The sequence below is a fragment of the Entelurus aequoreus genome, linkage group LG03 (genome assembly GCF_033978785.1).
Source record: "Entelurus aequoreus isolate RoL-2023_Sb linkage group LG03, RoL_Eaeq_v1.1, whole genome shotgun sequence".
Lineage (NCBI taxonomy): Eukaryota > Metazoa > Chordata > Actinopteri > Syngnathiformes > Syngnathidae > Entelurus > Entelurus aequoreus.
In genome coordinates this window covers 94,846,005-94,868,653 of record NC_084733.1, presented here as the reverse complement: position 1 = coordinate 94,868,653, position 22,649 = coordinate 94,846,005, and the positions used below count along the sequence as shown (strand labels likewise).

General features: G+C 32.5%; 1 protein-coding gene across 2 annotated transcripts in view; it reads left to right on the top strand.

Annotated features, from left to right (window-relative positions):
- The first annotated feature begins 17,465 nt into the window (after window positions 1-17,465).
- The window catches only part of opn5 (opsin 5), a 46,280-nt gene continuing 41,096 nt past the window's right edge, over window positions 17,466-22,649 (top strand). For both annotated transcript variants that reach the window (XM_062040826.1, XM_062040825.1), the window contains exon 1: window positions 17,466-17,764. The gene's annotated coding sequence lies outside the window, so the exon portion shown is untranslated. The remainder of the gene's footprint in view (window positions 17,765-22,649) is intronic.

Sequence of the window (22,649 nt, the reverse complement as noted above, 5' to 3'; positions counted from 1 at the left end):
GGTAGATGGTCATCTAGTGTAGTAACCAGAGGGTAGATGGTCATCTAGTGTAGTAACCAGATGGTAGATGGTCATCTAGTGTAGTAACCAGAGGGTAGATGGTCATCTAGTGTAGTAACCAGAGGGTAGATGGTCATCTAGTGTAGTAACCAGATGGTAGATGGTCATCTAGTGTAGTAACCAGAGGGTAGATGGTCATCTAGTGTAGTAACCAGAGGGTAGATGGTCATCTAGTGTAGTGACCAGAGGGTAGATGGTCATATAGTGTAGTAACCAGAGGGTAGATGGTCATCTAGTGTAGTAACCAGAGGGTAGATGGTCATCTAGTGTAGTAACCAGAGGGTAGATGGTCATATAGTGTAGTAACCAGAGGGTAGATGGTCATCTAGTGTAGTAACCAGAGGGTAGATGGTCATCTAGTGTAGTAACCAGAGGGTAGATGGTCATCTGGTGTAGTAATCAGAGGGTAGATGGTCATCTAGTGTAGTAACCAGAGGGTAGATGGTCATCTGGTGTAGTAACCAGAGGGTAGATGGTCATCTAGTGTAGTAACCAGAGGGTAGATGGTCATCTGGTGTAGTAACCAGAGGGTAGATGGTCATCTAGTGTAGTAACCAGAGGGTAGATGGTCATCTGGTGTAGTAACCAGAGGGTAGATGGTCATCTGGTGTAGTAACCAGAGGGTAGATGGTCATCTAGTGTAGTAACCAGAGGGTAGATGGTCATCTAGTGTAGTAACCAGAGGGTAGATGGTCATATAGTGTAGTAACCAGAGGGTAGATGGTCATCTAGTGTAGTAACCAGAGGGTAGATGGTCATCTAGTGTAGTAACCAGAGGGTAGATGGTCATATAGTGTAGTAACCAGAGGGTAGATGGTCATCTGGTGTAGTAACCAGAGGGTAGATGGTCATCTAGTGTAGTAACCAGAGGGTAGATGGTCATCTAGTGTAGTAACCAGAGGGTAGATGGTCATCTAGTGTAGTAACCAGAGGGTAGATGGTCATCTAGTGTAGTAACCAGAGGGTAGATGGTCATCTAGTGTAGTAACCAGAGGGTAGATGGTCATCTAGTGTAGTAACCAGAGGGTAGATGGTCATCTAGTGTAGTAACCAGAGGGTAGATGGTCATCTGGTGTAGTAACCAGAGGGTAGATGGTCATCTAGTGTAGTAACCAGAGGGTAGATGGTCATCTAGTGTAGTAACCAGAGGGTAGATGGTCATCTAGTGTAGTAACCAGAGGGTAGATGGTCATCTGGTGTAGTAACCAGAGGGTAGATGGTCATCTAGTGTAGTAACCAGAGGGTTCCTCCAGCCGGGCTTGGGTCAGACATGTCACTACAGGTGGTTGATGCTTCGTTGGCCTACGACCACAATCTGGTCTTGGGGGTGGAATATATGAGCCATGCTTTGGGCCCCTGGGGACCAAATATTAAGAGGATGTTTGAATGCAGAGAGGAATGTTGGTGAGGTAAATAAAGATGAAGTTAAAGTACGTGAGGTAAATAAAGATGAAGTTAAAGTACGTGAGGTAAATAAAGATGAAGTTAAAGTACGTGAGGTAAATAAAGATGAAGTTAAAGCACTTCAGTCTTGTCATACAAGATTGATGTCACGTTTCCATCAAGTCCTTCTTATCACGCAGCTGTTATCTTTTTATGTGGCCTGATCCTGTCTTTGTACAGTCATATATTTACAGTTTTGTATTTTACAGTCTAGTTTCACTTAGGTTTGCTTTTTGAGAGCAAACATTTGCTGCAATGTCCCTCCATTTTGGTGTGGAACATGCTTCCAGAACACAGGAGTTAGTTAGCGTGTTATTAAGAAATAGCAAACGCAAATTCGACTGCAGAAACTTTACAGCAGAATGTGCGTGTGGATGCTGAAAAGCCAAACTGAAACGCTCAGCTTGCGTTAGAGGAGGAGGCTTATCATTTTGCAATGCAGTCTGCTGAAAATGATGGAAAGCGCCACTCTAAGTAGCTAAAGTGGACAGAGCACCCCTCACGATTGGTCACTTTTCATGTGTCAGGTAAGCTGCAACGAATGTGGCCATATGAATTCCCGTCCAACTGCACCTTGAAAAATAGCTAACATTTTTCTTTAAAAAGCTAAGGTGCTAATAGCAACAGCACGCATGCATCAAGTATCAACATGTATGACTGAGGCATAGACCTGCAAAAGTAGCTAAAAAGAACCTTGCATGCTAGTGTTAGCATGCTAACATGTTAACGACAGCAGCAACATCTCGGAATGAGAGGTGTGTATGTGCAAATATAGCTCAAATGAAATCAAATAGGATTGACTAACATTAGCAAGGAGCATTTGGACTTTGGAATGGTCCAGAATCGGTTGAGAAATGTGGGGAATTGTGGAAGTTAGAATCTTTTCATCTTGAAAGGGAAAAACATGTGTGGGAAATGAGCATGCAGATGAGCAATGAATGAGTTGATGAGCAATAAGACTCTCTAAGCTGGCAATGTTGCATGCAGACAACACCATAAATGATGGCACTCACTATTATTGTTGCAAGTTTCTAATACACTTGAATTGACTTTCCCTCCAACATGTCTACTGATTGGTAAAGCAAAGCATGAAGCTGAGCAGCTTTCGGGTGACGCAGATTGTCCTTTTGTAACACAACTCCCCCCCCCCCCCTTGCAGTTTTGTAACACAACCCCCCCCCCCCCCCACTCCCCCCTGCAGTTTTGTAACACAACTCCCCCCCACCTCAAACCTCCAGGGATGCGACGCCACGACATAAATGTCCTCTTCTTTTCAGTGGACGAGAGGTTTGAATGTAAAGAAAAGAAGGTTTTGTGCTCTGGGATGCAAGATTCCATCTTTTATTGATTTTGTTCTCATTAAGTTCATTGGAATTCCAGCAGTTTGCCAGGAAATATTCTCTTTTCTAGCATAGAATTGCTTTCATCAAAACAGTCAAATATGCAAAACAACGCAACAACCTTTCTCTCTTTGTCTTTGTCATTGAATTCAGGCAATGACACAGAAAAGGTAAACAACAAATAAAACACATCTAGTTTGTAAACATGACAACTGAAAGGGAAGAAGAACCTCCTTTAATCCCAGCCCACTTCCCCAATTAGTGATCAATACTTTACTGTTACTCTGTTCAAGGATTAGTGTACAGGTGTTATGTCACGCTGGCGGTAACACAGGTAACAAATCATTCATACCAAGGATTAATGTACAGGTGTTATGTCACGCTGGCGGTAACACAGGTAACAAATCATTCATACCAAGGATTAGTGTACAGGTGTTATGTCACGCTGGCGGTAACACAGGTAACAAATCATTCATACCAAGGATTAGTGTACAGGTGTTATGTCACTCTGGCGGTAACACAGGTAACAAATCATTCATACCAAGGATTAGTGTACAGGTGTTATGTCACTCTGGCGGTAACACAGGTAACAAATCATTCATACCAAGGATTAGTGTACAGGTGTTATGTCACTCTGGCGGTAACACAGGTAACAAATCATTCATACCAAGGATTAATGTACAGGTGTTATGTCACGCTGGCGGTAACACAGGAAACAAATCATTCATACCAAGGATTAGTGTACAGGTGTTATGTCACTCTGGCGGTAACACAGGTAACAAATCATTCATACCAAGGATTAGTGTACAGGTGTTATGTCACTCTGGCGGTAACACAGGTAACAAATCATTCATACCAAGGATTAGTGTACAGGTGTTATGTCACTCTGGCATTAACACAGGTAACAAATCATTCCTACCAAGGATTAGTGTACAGGTGTTATGTCACTCTGGCATTAACACAGGTAACAAATCATTCCTACCAACAAAGTAAGAAGAATAAACAAACTAACAAAAGTAATGTTCAGTTCAGTTCATTTCTTTCTTTCATTCATCAAATATGAAAGAAAAGAATACAATACAAATAAAACAACATTACAGTCAATTAAGAATGCAAATAGGCAGGAAGAAGTTAAAAAAGTATCTTACCTAATATCTGCTCAATATTGTCACTAATACAACAATTGACCTTCAATGTTGGCGACGACAAAGACATATTTTCATTTTACGATTAAACCAATTGTGAAGAAATCATTTTACTCAATACTTCTTTTCATCTTCATGATTGTATGTTGTTTTTCAATACAGAAATATGTTGACATTGTTCTTGAAGACAGAAATATGTTGACATTGTTTTGATCAAGTTTGTTCTATAAACTAACACCTCTGTTTTGTACTATAAACTAACACCTCTGATTGTCTTTGTAGTAGAATTTCTGACCTTTGACCTATAGTTCATGTCTGTCAAAAATGTATGCTCATTTAGATTTCTCTTCCTCTTCTGTGGGACAAAAGTGAATATTAAGTCGTGCCAACGTGTCTACAGAATGTGTTGACTGTCTAAAAGATTGCAGTTGTTATGGAACAGATAGGGAAAACAAAAGAAGACATTGACGCACTAACAAGAGAGATAAGAAAGAGATAAAGCCAAACGAAGAGAGTGTTTTGGTTACCATTTTTTCATGGTGACGGGCGCACCCGGGGGGGAAACTTTCTGTGTGCTAGACAACTCAACCCAACCATTGTAACATTTGATTATGAGTCAAATAAAACTCTTGTGTTAAATCTACTTTGGTTGTCATTGACAAGCTGGACTATCCACTACATCTTTCCATTGTCACTCTTGTACAACATGATTTATTAAAGATCTCACTTATAATGACTTTCTCTTTTTAATCATCTCTTTTCAATGTTGTTTGCTACAATTACTGCATGTGCTTTGTACACCATTGTTAGGGTATTATACTCTATGATATGTAGGGTATTATACTCTATGATATGTAGGGTATTATACTCTATGATATGTAGGGTATTATACTCTATGATATGTAGGGTATTATACTCTATGATATGTAGGGTATTATACTCTATGATATGTAGGGTATTATACTCTATGATATGTAGGGTATTATACTCTATGATATGTAGGGTATTATACTCTATGATATGTAGGGTATTATACTCTATGATATGTAGGGTATTATACTCTATGATATGTAGGGTATTATACTCTATGATATGTAGGATATTATACTCTATGATATGTAGGGTATTATACTCTATGATATGTAGGGTATTATACTCTATGATATGTAGGGTATTATACTCTATGATATGTAGGGTATTATACTCTATGATATGTAGGGTATTATACTCTATGATATGTAGGGTATTATACTCTATGATATGTAGGGTATTATACTCTATGATATGTAGGATATTATACTCTATGATATGTAGGGTATTATACTCTATGATATGTAGGGTATTATACTCTATGATATGTAGGGTATTATACTCTATGATATGTAGGGTATTATACTCTATGATATGTAGGGTATTATACTCTATGATATGTAGGATATTATACTCTATGATATGTAGGATATTATACTCTATGATATGTAGGATATTATACTCTATGATATGTAGGATATTATACTCTATGATATGTAGGATATTATACTCTATGATATGTAGGGTATTATACTCTATGATATGTAGGATATTATACTCTATGATATGTAGGGTATTATACTCTATGATATGTAGGATATTATACTCTATGATATGTAGGGTATTATACTCTATGATATGTAGGGTATTATACTCTATGATATGTAGGGTATTATACTCTATGATATGTAGGGTATTATACTCTATGATATGTAGGGTATTATACTCTATGATATGTAGGATATTATACTCTATGATATGTAGGATATTATACTCTATGATATGTAGGGTATTATACTCTATGATATGTAGGATATTATACTCTATGATATGTAGGGTATTATACTCTATGATATGTAGGATATTATACTCTATGATATGTAGGGTATTATACTCTATGATATGTAGGATATTATACTCTATGATATGTAGGGTATTATACTCTATGATATGACAGTTTGTCCAATAATAACTTATGATTGAGCGCATCAAATGCCTTTTGAAGATCTATGAAAAATGTACTAAATATTGTTTTCTATCTATTGGAGTTACATTTCTTCTAGCAAATCAATTGTTGTTGTTGTTGTTGTTGTTGTTGTTGTTGAGTTGTTGTTGTTGTTGTTGTTGTTGTTGTCGTTGTTGTTGTTGTTGTTGTTGTTGTTGTTGTTGTTGTTGTTGTTGTTGTTGAGTTGTTGGGACAAAAGCCACATTAGTCCAAATGTCATATCTATTAATAAATGTATGTTTATCTGACAGCAACATTTCTCTAGTATCTTTGAGAACTGTTCTGTACTCCTGTTTGTTTCCACCTTTGTAAAGTCTTATCTGTTCTGTACTCCTGTTTGTTTCCACCGTTGTAAAGTCTTATCTGTTCTGTACTCCTGTTTGTTTCCACCTTTGTAAAGTCTTATCTGTTCTGTACTCCTGTTTGTTTCCACCTTTGTAAAGTCTTATCTGTTCTGTACTCCTGTTTGTTTCCACCTTTGTAAAGTCTTATCTGTTCTGTACTCCTGTTTGTTTCCACCTTTGTAAAGTCTTATCTGTTCTGTACTCCTGTTTGTTTCCACCTTTGTAAAGTCTTATCTGTTCTGTACTCCTGTTTGTTTCCACCTTTGTAAAGTCTTATCTGTTCTGTACTCCTGTTTGTTTCCACCTTTGTAAAGTCTTATCTGTTCTGTACTCCTGTTTGTTTCCACCTTTGTAAATTCTTATCTGTTCTGTACTCCTGTTTGTTTCCACCTTTGTAAATTCTTATCTGTTCTGTACTCCTGTTTGTTTCCACCTTTTTAAAGTCTTATCTGTTCTGTACTCCTGTTTGTTTCCACCTTTGTAAAGTCTTATCTGTTCTGTACTCCTGTTTGTTTCCACCTTTGTAAAGTCCTATCACTTTAGCAAGTTTCATAAGACCTGCAAATATTCAATGAAGAATAATCAATGACTAATGTAGTTTGATCACTAAATCTATGATGCTCTTTATAAATGTCATCTTCATGATGTTTGACGTCTTATCAATCGATCAATCAATCAATGTTTATTTATATAGCCCTAAATCACAAGTGTCTCAAAGGGCTGCACAAGCCACTCACTTTGTAATATTTCAATCTTTATCAAGAAACGTATCATTTATTATTGCTTCTCAAAATCAACTTTAAATGTTGCTATTGGTTTAGCCTATATAGGCCTGATGGGACAAACATTTAAATACAAACAATGGTAATGGACAAAATACAAACAATGGTAATGGACAAAATACAAACAATGGTAATGGACAAAATACAAACAATGGTAATGAAGAAAATACAAACAATGGTAATGGACAAAATACAAACAATGGTAATGAAGAAAATACAAACAATGGTAATGGACAAAATACAAACAATGGTAATGGACAAAATACAAACAATGGTAATGAACAAAATACAAACAATGGTAATGGACAAAATACAAACAATGGTAATGAAAAAAATACAAACAATGGTAATGAACAAAATACAAACAATGGTAATGGACAAAATACAAACAATGGTAATGGACAAAATACAAACAATGGTAATGAACAAAATACAAACAATGGTAATGAACAAAATACAAACAATGTTAATGAACAAAATACAAACAATGGTAATGAGCAAAATACAAACAATGGTAATGAACAAAATACAAACAATGACAATGAACAAAATACAAACAATGGTAATGGACAAAATACAAACAATGGTAATTGACAAAATACCAACAATGGTAATGGACAAAATACAAACAATGGTAATGGACAAAATACAAACAATGGTAATTGACAAAATACCAACAATGGTAATGGAAAAAATACAAAAAATAGTAATGGACAAAAAAACAACAATGGTAATGAACAAAATACCAACAATGGTAATGGACAAAATAAGAACAATGGTAATGAACAAAATGCAAACAATGGTAATTGACAAAATACCAACAATGGTAATGGACAAAATACAAACAATGGTAATGGACAAAATACAAACAATGGTAATTGACAAAATACCAACAATGGTAATGGACAAAATACAACAAATAGCATTGGACAAAAAAACAACAATGGTAATGAACAAAATACCAAATATGGTAATGGACAAAATAAAAACAATGTTAATGAACAAAATACAAACAATGGTAATGAACAAAATACAAACAATGGTAATGGACAAAATACAAACAATGGTAATGGACAAAATACAAACAATGGTAATGGACAAAATACAAACAATGGTAATGGACAAAATACAAACAATGGTAATGGACAAAATACAAACAATGGTAATGAACAAAATACAAACAATGGTAATGAACAAAATACAAACAATGGTAATGAACAAAATACAAACAATGGTAAAGAACAAAATACAAACAATGGTAATGGACAAAATACAAACAATGGTAATGGACAAAATACAAACAATGGTAATGGACAAAATACAAACAATGGTAATGGACAAAATACAAACAATGGTAATGAACAAAATACAAACAATGGTAATGAACAAAATACAAACAATGGTAATGAACAAAATACAAACAATGGTAATGAACAAAATACAAACAATGGTAATGAACAATATACAAACAATGGTAATGAACAAAATACAAACAATGGTAATGGACAAAATACAAACAATGGTAATGTACAAAATACAAACAATGGTAATGGACAAAATACAAACAATGGTAATGGACAAAATACAAACAATGGTAATTGACAAAATACCAACAATGGTAATGAACAAAATACCAACAATGGTAATGGACAAAATACCAACAATGGTAATTGACAAAATACCAACAATGGTAATGGACAAAATACAAAAAATAGTATTGGACAAAAAAACAACAATGGTAATGAACAAAATACCAACAATGGTAATGGACAAAATACAAACAATGACAATGAACAAAATACAAACAATGGCAATGAACAAAATACAAACAATGGTAATGAACAAAATACAAACAATAGTAATGAACAATATACAAACAATGGTAATGAACAAAATACAAACAATGGTAATAGACAAAATACAAACAATGGTAATGGACAAAATACAAACAATGGTAATGGACAAAATACAAACAATGGTAATGGACAAAATACAAACAATGGTAATGAAGAAAATACAAACAATGGTAATGGACAAAATACAAACAATGGTAATGAAGAAAATACAAACATTGGTAATGGACAAAATACAAACAATGGTAATGGACAAAATACAAACAATGGTAATGAACAAAATACAAACAATGGTAATGGACAAAATACAAACAATGGTAATGAAAAAAATACAAACAATGGTAATGGACAAAATACAAACAATGGTAATGGACAAAATACAAACAATGGTAATGGACAAAATACAAACAATGGTAATGAACAAAATACAAACAATGGTAATGAACAAAATACAAACAATGTTAATGAACAAAATACAAACAATGGTAATGAGCAAAATACAAACAATGGTAATGAACAAAATACAAACAATGACAATGAACAAAATACAAACAATGGTAATGGACAAAATACAAACAATGGTAATTGACAAAATACCAACAATGGTAATGGACAAAATACAAACAATGGTAATGGACAAAATACAAACAATGGTAATTGACAAAATACCAACAATGGTAATGGAAAAAATACAAAAAATAGTAATGGACAAAAAAACAACAATGGTAATGAACAAAATACCAACAATGGTAATGGACAAAATAAGAACAATGGTAATGAACAAAATACAAACAATGGTAATTGACAAAATACCAACAATGGTAATGGACAAAATACAAACAATGGTAATGGACAAAATACAAACAATGGTAATTGACAAAATACCAACAATGGTAATGGACAAAATACAACAAATAGTATTGGACAAAAAAACAACAATGGTAATGAACAAAATACCAAATATGGTAATGGACAAAATAAAAACAATGTTAATGAACAAAATACAAACAATGGTAATGAACAAAATACAAACAATGGTAATGGACAAAATACAAACAATGGTAATGGACAAAATACAAACAATGGTAATGGACAAAATACAAACAATGGTAATGGACAAAATACAAACAATGGTAATGGACAAAATACAAACAATGGTAATGAACAAAATACAAACAATGGTAATGAACAAAATACAAACAATGGTAATGAACAAAATACAAACAATGGTAAAGAACAAAATACAAACAATGGTAATGGACAAAATACAAACAATGGTAATGGACAAAATACAAACAATGGTAATGGACAAAATACAAACAATGGTAATGGACAAAATACAAACAATGGTAATGAACAAAATACAAACAATGGTAATGAACAAAATACAAACAATGGTAATGAACAAAATACAAACAATGGTAATGAACAATATACAAACAATGGTAATGAACAAAATACAAACAATGGTAATGGACAAAATACAAACAATGGTAATGTACAAAATACAAACAATGGTAATGGACAAAATACAAACAATGGTAATGGACAAAATACAAACAATGGTAATTGACAAAATACCAACAATGGTAATGAACAAAATACCAACAATGGTAATGGACAAAATACCAACAATGGTAATTGACAAAATACCAACAATGGTAATGGACAAAATACAAAAAATAGTATTGGACAAAAAAACAACAATGGTAATGAACAAAATACCAACAATGGTAATGGACAAAATACAAACAATGACAATGAACAAAATACAAACAATGGCAATGAACAAAATACAAACAATGGTAATGAACAAAATACAAACAATAGTAATGAACAATATACAAACAATGGTAATGAACAAAATACAAACAATGGTAATAGACAAAATACAAACAATGGTAATGAACAAAATACAAACAATGGTAATGAACAAAATACAAACAATGGTAATGAACAAAATACAAACAATGGTAATGGACAAAATACAAACAATGGTAATGGACAAAATACAAACAATGGTAATGGACAAAATACAAACAATGGTAATGGACAAAATACAAACAATGGTAATGGACAAAATACAAACAATGGTAATTGACAAAATACCAACAATGGTAATGGACAAAATACAAACAATGGTAATGGACAAAATACAAACAATGGTAATGTACAAAATACAAACAATGGTAATGGACAAAATACAAACAATGGTAATGGACAAAATACAAACAATGGTAATGAACAAAATACAAACAATGGTAATGAACAAAATACAAACAATGGTAATGAACAAAATACAAACAATGGTAAAGAACAAAATACAAACAATGGTAATGGACAAAATACAAACAATGGTAATGGACAAAATACAAACAATGGTAATGGACAAAATACAAACAATGGTAATGGACAAAATACAAACAATGGTAATGAACAAAATACAAACAATGGTAATGAACAAAATACAAACAATGGTAATGAACAAAATACAAACAATGGTAATGAACAATATACAAACAATGGTAATGAACAAAATACAAACAATGGTAATGAACAAAATACAAACAATGGTAATGAACAAAATACAAACAATGGTAATGAACAATATACAAACAATGGTAATGAACAAAATACAAACAATGGTAATGGACAAAATACAAACAATGGTAATGTACAAAATACAAACAATGGTAATGGACAAAATACAAACAATGGTAATGGACAAAATACAAACAATGGTAATTGACAAAATACCAACAATGGTAATGAACAAAATACCAACAATGGTAATGGACAAAATACCAACAATGGTAATTGACAAAATACCAACAATGGTAATGGACAAAATACAAAAAATAGTATTGGACAAAAAAACAACAATGGTAATGAACAAAATACCAACAATGGTAATGGACAAAATACAAACAATGACAATGAACAAAATACAAACAATGGCAATGAACAAAATACAAACAATGGTAATGAACAAAATACAAACAATAGTAATGAACAATATACAAACAATGGTAATGAACAAAATACAAACAATGGTAATAGACAAAATACAAACAATGGTAATGAACAAAATACAAACAATGGTAATGAACAAAATACAAACAATGGTAATGAACAAAATACAAACAATGGTAATGGACAAAATACAAACAATGGTAATGGACAAAATACAAACAATGGTAATGGACAAAATACAAACAATGGTAATGGACAAAATACAAACAATGGTAATGGACAAAATACAAACAATGGTAATTGACAAAATACCAACAATGGTAATGGACAAAATACAAACAATGGTAATGGACAAAATACAAACAATGGTAATGTACAAAATACAAACAATGGTAATGGACAAAATACAAACAATGGTAATGGACAAAATACAAACAATGGTAATGAACAAAATACAAACAATGGTAATGAACAAAATACAAACAATGGTAATGAACAAAATACAAACAATGGTAAAGAACAAAATACAAACAATGGTAATGGACAAAATACAAACAATGGTAATGGACAAAATACAAACAATGGTAATGGACAAAATACAAACAATGGTAATGGACAAAATACAAACAATGGTAATGAACAAAATACAAACAATGGTAATGAACAAAATACAAACAATGGTAATGAACAAAATACAAACAATGGTAATGAACAATATACAAACAATGGTAATGAACAAAATACAAACAATGGTAATGTACAAAATACAAACAATGGTAATGTACAAAATACAAACAATGGTAATGGACAAAATACAAACAATGGTAATGGACAAAATACAAACAATGGTAATTGACAAAATACCAACAATGGTAATGAACAAAATACCAACAATGGTAATGGACAAAATACCAACAATGGTAATTGACAAAATACCAACAATGGTAATGGACAAAATACAAAAAATAGTATTGGACAAAAAAACAACAATGGTAATGAACAAAATACCAACAATGGTAATGGACAAAATACAAACAATGACAATGAACAAAATACAAACAATGGTAATGAACAAAATACAAACAATGGTAATGAACAAAATACAAACAATAGTAATGAACAATATACAAACAATGGTAATGAACAAAATACAAACAATGGTAATAGACAAAATACAAACAATGGTAATGAACAAAATACAAACAATGGTAATGAACAAAATACAAACAATGGTAATGAACAAAATACAAACAATGGTAATGGACAAAATACAAACAATGGTAATGGACAAAATACAAACAATGTTAATGGACAAAATACAAACAATGGTAATGGACAAAATACAAACAATGGTAATGGACAAAATACAAACAATGGTAATTGACAAAATACCAACAATGGTAATGGACAAAATACAAACAATGGTAATGGACAAAATACAAACAATGGTAATGTACAAAATACAAACAATGGTAATGAACAAAATACAAACAATGGTAATGGACAAAATACAAACAATGGTAATGAACAAAATACAAACGATGGTAATGAACAAAATACAAACAATGGTAATGGACAAAATACAAACAATGGTAATGAACAAAATACAAACAATGGTAATGAACACAATACAAACAATTGTAATGGACAAAATACAAACAATGGTAATGAACAAAATACAAACAATGGTAATGAACAAAATACAAACAACGGTAATGAACAAAATACAAACAATGGTAATGAACAAAATACAAACAACGGTAATGAACAAAATACAAACAATGGTAATGGAAAAAATACAAACAATGGTAATGAACAAAATACAAACAATGGTAATGAACAAAATACAAACAATGGTAATGAACAAAATACAAACAATGGTAATGAACAAAATACAAACAATGGTAATGAACAAAATACAAACAATGGTAATGAACAAAATACAAACAATGGTAATAAACAAAATACAAACAATGGTAATGAACAAAATACAAACAATGGTAATGGACAAAATACAAACAATGGTAATGGACAAAATACAAACAATGGTAATGAACAAAATACAAACAATGGTAATGGACAAAATACAAACAATGGTAATGAACAAAATACAAACGATGGTAATGAACAAAATACAAACAATGGTAATGGACAAAATACAAACAATGGTAATGAACAAAATACAAACAATGGTAATGAACACAATACAAACAATTGTAATGGACAAAATACAAACAATGGTAATGAACAAAATACAAACAATGGTAATGAACAAAATACAAACAACGGTAATGAACAAAATACAAACAATGGTAATGAACAAAATACAAACAACGGTAATGAACAAAATACAAACAATGGTAATGGAAAAAATACAAACAATGGTAATGAACAAAATACAAACAATGGTAATGAACAAAATACAAACAATGGTAATGAACAAAATACAAACAATGGTAATGAACAAAATACAAACAATGGTAATGAACAAAATACAAACAATGGTAATGAACAAAATACAAACAATGGTAATAAACAAAATACAAACAATGGTAATGAACAAAATACAAACAATGGTAATGGACAAAATACAAACAATGGTAATGGACAAAATACAAACAATGGTAATGGACAAAATACAAACAATGGTAATGGACAAAATACAAACAATGGTAATGGACAAAATACAAACAATGGTAATTGACAAAATACCAACAATGGTAATGGACAAAATACAAACAATGGTAATGGACAAAATACAAACAATGGTAATTGACAAAATACCAACAATGGTAATGGACAAAATACACACAATGGTAATGGACAAAATACAAACAATGGTATTTGACAAAATACCAACAATGGTAATGGACAAAATACAAAAAGTGGTAATGGACAAAAAAACAACAATGGTAATGAACAAAATACCAACAATGGTAATGGACAAAATACAAAAAGTGGTAATGGACAAAAAAACAACAATGGTAATGAACAAAATACCAACAATGGTAATGGACAAAATACCAACAATGGTAATGGACAAATTATACTTAATGAATACATAGTACTAATACACTACTGTATTTAATGTTGTCATCATGGTGGTACTTAATGAATACTTAGGTCTAGTACACTACTGTATTTAATGTTGTCATTATGGTGGTACTTAATGAATACTTAGGTCTACTACACTACTGTATTTAATGTTGTCATTATGGTGGTACTTAATGAATACTTAGGTCTACTACACTACTGTATTTAATGATGTCATTATGGTGGTACTTAATGAATACTTAGGTCTACTACACTACTGTATTTAATGATGTCATTATGGTGGTACTTAATGAATACTTAAGTCTACTACACTACTGTATTTAATGTTGTCATTATGGTGGTACTTAATGAATACTTAGGTCTACTACACTACTGTATTTAATGATGTCATTATGGTGGTACTTAATGAATACTTAGGTCTACTACACTACTGTATTTAATGTTGTCATTATGGTGGTACTTAATGAATACTTAGGTCTACTACACTACTGTATTTAATGTTGTCATTATGGTGGTACTTAATGAATACTTAGGTCTACTACACTACTGTATTTAATGTTGTCATTATGGTGGTACTTAATGAATACTTAGGTCTACTACACTACTGTATTTAATGTTGTCATTATGGTGGTACTTAATGAATACTTAGGTCTACTACACTACTGTATTTAATGTTGTCATTGTGGTGGTACTTAATGAATACTTAGGTCTACTACACTACTGTATTTAATGTTGTCATTATGGTGGTACTTAATGAATACTTAGGTCTACTACACTACTGTATTTAATGTTGTCATTATGGTGGTACTTAATGAATACTTAGGTCTACTACACTACTGTATTTAATGTTGTCCTTATGGTGGTACTTAATGAATACTTAGGTCTACTACACTACTGTATTTAATGTTGTCATTGTGGTGGTACTTAATGAATACTTAGGTCTACTACACTACTGTATTTAATGTTGTCATTATGGTGGTACTTAATGAATACTTAGGTCTACTACACTACTGTATTTAATGTTGTCATTATGGTGGTACTTAATGAATACTTAGGTCTACTACACTACTGTATTTAATGATGTCATTATGGTGGTACTTAATGAATACTTAGGTCTACTACACTACTGTATTTAATGTTGTCATTATGGTGGTACTTAATGAATACTTAGGTCTACTACACTACTGTATTTAATGTTGTCATTATGGTGGTACTTAATGAATACTTAGGTCTACTACACTACTGTATTTAATGTTGTCATTGTGGTGGTACTTAATGAATACTTAGGTCTACTACACTACTGTATTTAATGTTGTCATTATGGTGGTACTTAATGAATACTTAGGTCTACTACACTACTGTATTTAATGTTGTCATTATGGTGGTACTTAATGAATACTTAGGTCTACTACACTACTGTATTTAATGTTGTCATTATGGTGGTACTTAATGAATACTTAGGTCTACTACACTACTGTATTTAATGTTGTCATTATGGTGGTACTTAATGAATACTTAGGTCTACTACACTACTGTATTTAATGTTGTCATTATGGTGGTACTTAATGAATACTTAGGTCTACTACACTACTGTATTTAATGTTGTCATTATGGTGGTACTTAATGAATACTTAGGTCTACTACACTACTGTATTTAATGTTGTCATTGTGGTGGTACTTAATGAATACTTAGGTCTACTACACTACTGTATTTAATGTTGTCATTATGGTGGTACTTAATGAATACTTAGGTCTACTACACTACTGTATTTAATGTTGTCATTATGGTGGTACTTAATGAATACTTAGGTCTACTACACTACTGTATTTAATGTTGTCCTTATGGTGGTACTTAATGAATACTTAGGTCTACTACACTACTGTATTTAATGTTGTCATTGTGGTGGTACTTAATGAATACTTAGGTCTACTACACTACTGTATTTAATGTTGTCCTTATGGTGGTACTTAATGAATACTTAGGTCTACTACACTACTGTATTTAATGTTGTCATTATGGTGGTACTTAATGAATACTTAGGTCTACTACACTACTGTATTTAATGTTGTGTCATTCATTCATTTAATTTAAAATTACATGTAATTTATTCATTTCATGATTGACTTATTTCACAAGTTGATTAATTGCTTTCATTATTTCAAGATTTAAATGATCAATGACACATTTAATAAAACATTTCAAGATGCATTTAATTCATTTCCACCTGGGCCACCGTATTTATGTAGGAAGTCACGTTGTCTTGTAATTACACACACCGGAAGTGGTGACGTTGTATGCTTTACTAAGGAAGTACCAACCGGATGTAGTTGCGTGGCTCCACTCCAGCTTGACAGCAGCAGTTAAAGTCTTCGAGGCTGCTGCTGCTCTGCTGGTTTATTATTATTATTACACAGCAGCTGCCGGCTGCTGCTCTGATGGTTAATTATTATTATTATTATTACACAACAGCTGCCAGCTTCTGCTCTGCTGGTTTATTATTATTATTATTATTACACAACAGCTGCCAGCTTCTGCTCTGCTGGTTTATTATTATTATTATTACACAGCAGCTGCCAGCTGCACTCAGCATCACGGGACTATTGGACTTCATCGATCATCTTTTCACTCAACTTTTCTTTGTGTTCATGTTTATTTGCCAAGTTAGTTTATTTGCCAAGAGGATCTAAGTTAGTTGATCTGCCAAGAAGATCTGCGTGTGTGCAGCAGTGACCAGGTGAGCCTCCACATCTTTAAAAGTGTGTTTAAGATCAACTAATTAGTCTTACAAAAGTCACTTCAAAACTTAGAAACTTACCTGACGCATGTTTATCAATCAATCAATCAATCAATCAATCAATCAATCAATCAATCAATCAATGTTTACAAACTAAAGTCGCTGAGGAAGTACAAGGTAGGCTCCAGCACCCGAAAGGGACAAGCGGTAGAAAATGGATGGATGGAAGATTGTATTAAAACATACATGAGTATTTATTTCTGAGACAAACAGTTAATACTGCAGTATTGCAAGTATTTATTTTTGAGACAAACAGTTAATAATGCAGTATTGAAAGTATTTATTTCTGAGACAAACAGTTTATACTGCAGTATTGAAAGTATTTATTTCTGAGACAAACAGTTTATACTGCAGTATTGAAAGTATTTATTTTTGAGACAAACAGTTAATACTGCAGTATTGCAAGTATTTATTTCTGAGACAAACAGTTAATACTGCAGTATTGCAAGTATTTATTTCTGACACAAACAGTTTATACTGCAGTATTGAAAGTATTTATTTTTGAGACAAACAGTTAATACTGCAGTATTGAAAGTATTTATTTCTGAGACAAACAGTTAATACTGCAGTATTGCAAGTATTTATTTCTGACACAAACAGTTTATACTGCAGTATTGAAAGTATTTATTTTTGAGACAAACAGTTAATACTGCAGTATTGAAAGTATTTATTTCTGAGACAAACAGTTAATACTGCAGTATTGCAAGTATTTATTTCTGACACAAACAGTTTATACTGCAGTATTGAAAGTATTTATTTTTGAGACAAACAGTTAATACTGCAGTATTGAAAGTATTTATTTCTGAGACAAACAGTTAATACTGCAGTATTGCAAGTATTTATTTCTGACACAAACAGTTTATACTGCAGTATTGAAAGTATTTATTTTTGAGACAAACAGTTAATACTGCAGTATTGAAAGTATTTATTTCTGAGACAAACAGTTAATACTGCAGTATTGCAAGTATTTATTTCTGACACAAACAGTTTATACTGCAGTATTGAAAGTATTTATTTCTGAGACAAAGAGTTTATACTGCAGTATTGCAAGTATTTATTTTTGAGACAAACAGTTAATACTGCAGTATTGAAAGTATTTATTTTTGAGACAAACAGTTTATACTGCAGTATTGCAAGTATTTATTTCTGAGACAAACAGTTAATACTGCAGTATTGCAAGTATTTATTTCTGAGACAAACAGTTAATACTGCAGTATTGAAAGTATTTATTTCTGAGACAAACAGTTAATACTGCAGTATTGCAAGTATTTATTTCTGACACAAACAGTTTATACTGCAGTATTGAAAGTATTTCTTTCTGAGACAAAGAGTTTATACTGCAGTATTGCAAGTATTTATTTTTGAGACAAACAGTTAATACTGCAGTATTGAAAGTATTTATTTTTGAGACAAACAGTTTATACTGCAGTATTGCAAGCATTTATTTCTGAGACAAACAGTTAATACTGCAGTATTGCAAGTATTTATTTCTGAGACAAACAGTTAATACTGCAGTATTGCAAGTATTTATTTCTGAGACAAACAGTTAATACTGCAGTATTGCAAGTATTTATTTCTGAGACAAAGAGTTTATACTGCAGTATTGCAAGTATTTATTTTTGGGACAAACAGTTAATACTGCAGTATTGAAAGTATTTATTTTTGAGACAAACAGTTAATACTGCAGTATTGAAAGTATTTATTTCTGAGACAAACAGTTAATACTGCAGCATTGAAAATATTTATTTTGAGACGAACAGTTAATACTGCAGTATTGAAAGTATTTATTGCTGAGACAAACAGTTAATACTGCAGTATTGCAAATATTTATTTTGAGACAAACAGTTAATACTGCAGTATTGCAAGTATTTATTTCTGAGACATACAGTTAATACTGCAGTATTGCAAGTATTTATTTTGAGACAAACAGTTAATACTGCAGTATTGCAAGTATTTATTTTGAGACAAACAGTTTATACTGCAGTATTGCAAGTATTTATTTCTGAGACAAACAGTTAATACTGCAGTATTGCAAGTATTTATTTCTGAGACAAACAGTTAATACTGCAGTATTGCAAGTATTTATTCCTGAGACAAACAGTTTATACTGCAGTATTGCAAGTATTTATTTTGAGACAAACAGTTTATACTGCAGTATTGCAAGTATTTATTTTGAGACAAACAGTTTATACTGCAGTATTGCAAGTATTTTTTTGGAGACAAACAGTTTTTACTGCAGTATTGCAAGTATTTATTTTGAGACAAAAAGTTTATACTGAAGTATTGCAAGTATTTATTTCTGAGACAAACAGTTAATACTGCAGTATTGAAAGTATTTATTTTCTGAGACAAACAGTTAATACTGCAGTATTGCAAGTATTTATTTCTGAGACATACAGTTAATACTGCAGTATTGCAAGTATTTATTTTGAGACAAACAGTTAATACTGCAGTATTGCAAGTATTTATTTTGAGACAAACAGTTAATACTGCAGTATTGCAAGTATTTATTTTGAGACAAACAGTTTATACTGCAGTATTGCAAGTATTTATTTCTGAGACAAACAGTTTATACTGCAGTATTGCAAGTATTTATTTCTGAGACAAACAGTTAATACTGCAGTATTGAAAGTATTTATTTCTGAGACAAACAGTTTATACTGCAGTATTGCAAGTATTCATTTTTGAGACAAACAGTTAATACTGTCGTATTGAAAGTATTTTTGTCATAAAAAAATACAATCATGTGTGCTTATGGACTGTATCCATGCAGACTGTATTGATCTATATTGATATATAATGTAAGAACCAGAAATATTAATAACAGAATAATTTAATAACAAAAAAATATATATATATATTTTAATTTTTTTTTTTTTAAATTTCTTTCTTGTGCGGCCCAGTACCAATCAATCCATGGCCCGGTACCAATCAATCCACGGACCGGTACCAATCAATCCATGGCCCGGTACCAATCAATCCACGGCCCGGTACCAATCAATCCACGGACCGGTACTGGGTCGCGGCCCGGTGGTTGGGGACCACTGACATAAATAACCACAAGTAGTATTTTGGTGATAATTAGAGTATTCTCACGTTGCCTAAGTACATATTTGACCACTGGCTTTTAATTGTATTTATTGTTGTATTTATTGTACCCATTCAAATCTGATCGTCATATGTTCTCATCAATATTTGATTGATGAATGTAATCAATCAATATGACTACACGTGGTACAAATTACATCAACTATAATATTTGATGGAAGACCATAATGGCCTCAGGACGTCATGTATAGTATATACAGTATGTGTATAGAACTACATCTAATACTGTGTATATACAATATACTGTATGTGTATTTACAATATACTGTATGTGTATATACTATATACAGTATGTCAATATACAATGTACAGTATGTGTATAGAACTACATCTAATACTGTGTATATACAATATACTGTATGTGTATATACAATATACAGTATGTGAATATACAATATACAGTATGTGTATAGAACTACATCAACTTACGATTCTGGATGTGGAGAGATCGGGCTATTTTGGGCTGAAAGATGCGTGTACGGTGGACCTACTCGCTAGCTTGGGAATTCTCCGCGAGCTACATCCAGCAGTGGCCTTTGAAGCAGCGGCGTCCACTACCAGCGGAGACCGTCAACGAAAGAGACGTAAGCGGTGCGCTCGGAAGCAGAAGCGGGGGTGTCAGGCGGTGCTAACAACAAAGCTAAAGGCGTTGTTGTTAGCGGGGCTAACGAAAAAGCTAAATGCTAATCCACAAAGAAGCGCTAATAAGGAGTCTGTTAAGCTAGAACTAGCCAGCACCAGGCTGGATAATCCCTGCACACATAGCAATTCTCTTAGAATAATATACAACTCACATAATGTTTTTTCTGCGTCAGAGGTGGACATGCATTTTACTGAGGTGGCAAACTATCTAAAAATTCCTGTCATATCAATTCCTAGATATGGTCGAAATTATTTAAAGTGCACTACGCATAATAAACGTAACATTATTAATATTGCTACTACGGATACTTTCAACAAAAACTCCTCAAAACAGCCCACTCCTATAATATGGGCTTTTTAAACATAAGGTCATTGTCTTCCAAAACGTTATTAGTTAATGAAGTCATAAGAGACAACAATCTTGATGTCGTTGGTCTAGCCGAGACCTGGCTCAAACCAGACAAATTTTTTGCGCTGGGTGAGGCGTCTCCTCCTGGCTATACGGGACGCATATTGCCCGTCCCATTAAAAGGGGTGGGGGTGTTGCACTAATATACAACAAAAACTTTAGCCTTACCTCGGACCTAAATAATAAATATAACTCGTTTGAGGTGCTTACTGTGAGGTTTGTCACACCGTTGCCTCTGCACCTGGCTGTCATCTACCGCCCCCCAGGGCCCTATTCGGACTTTATCAACGAATTTTCAGAGTTCGTTGCTGATCTAGTGACGCACGCCGACAATATAATCATAATGGGAGACTTTAACATCCATATGAATACCCCATCGGACCCTCCATGCGTGGCGCTCCAGACTATAATTGATAGCTGTGGTCTTACACAAAAAATAAATAAACCCACGCATCGCAACGGTAATACGATAGCTCTAGTGCTCGTCAGGGGTGTCACCACCTCCAAAGTTACGATACTCCCGTACACTAAAGTAATGTCCGATCATTACCTTATAAAATTTGAAGTTCTGACTCATTGTCAACAAACTAATAATAATAATAATAATAACTACTATAGCAGCCGCAACATTAATGCTGCCACAACGACGACTCTTACTGACCTACT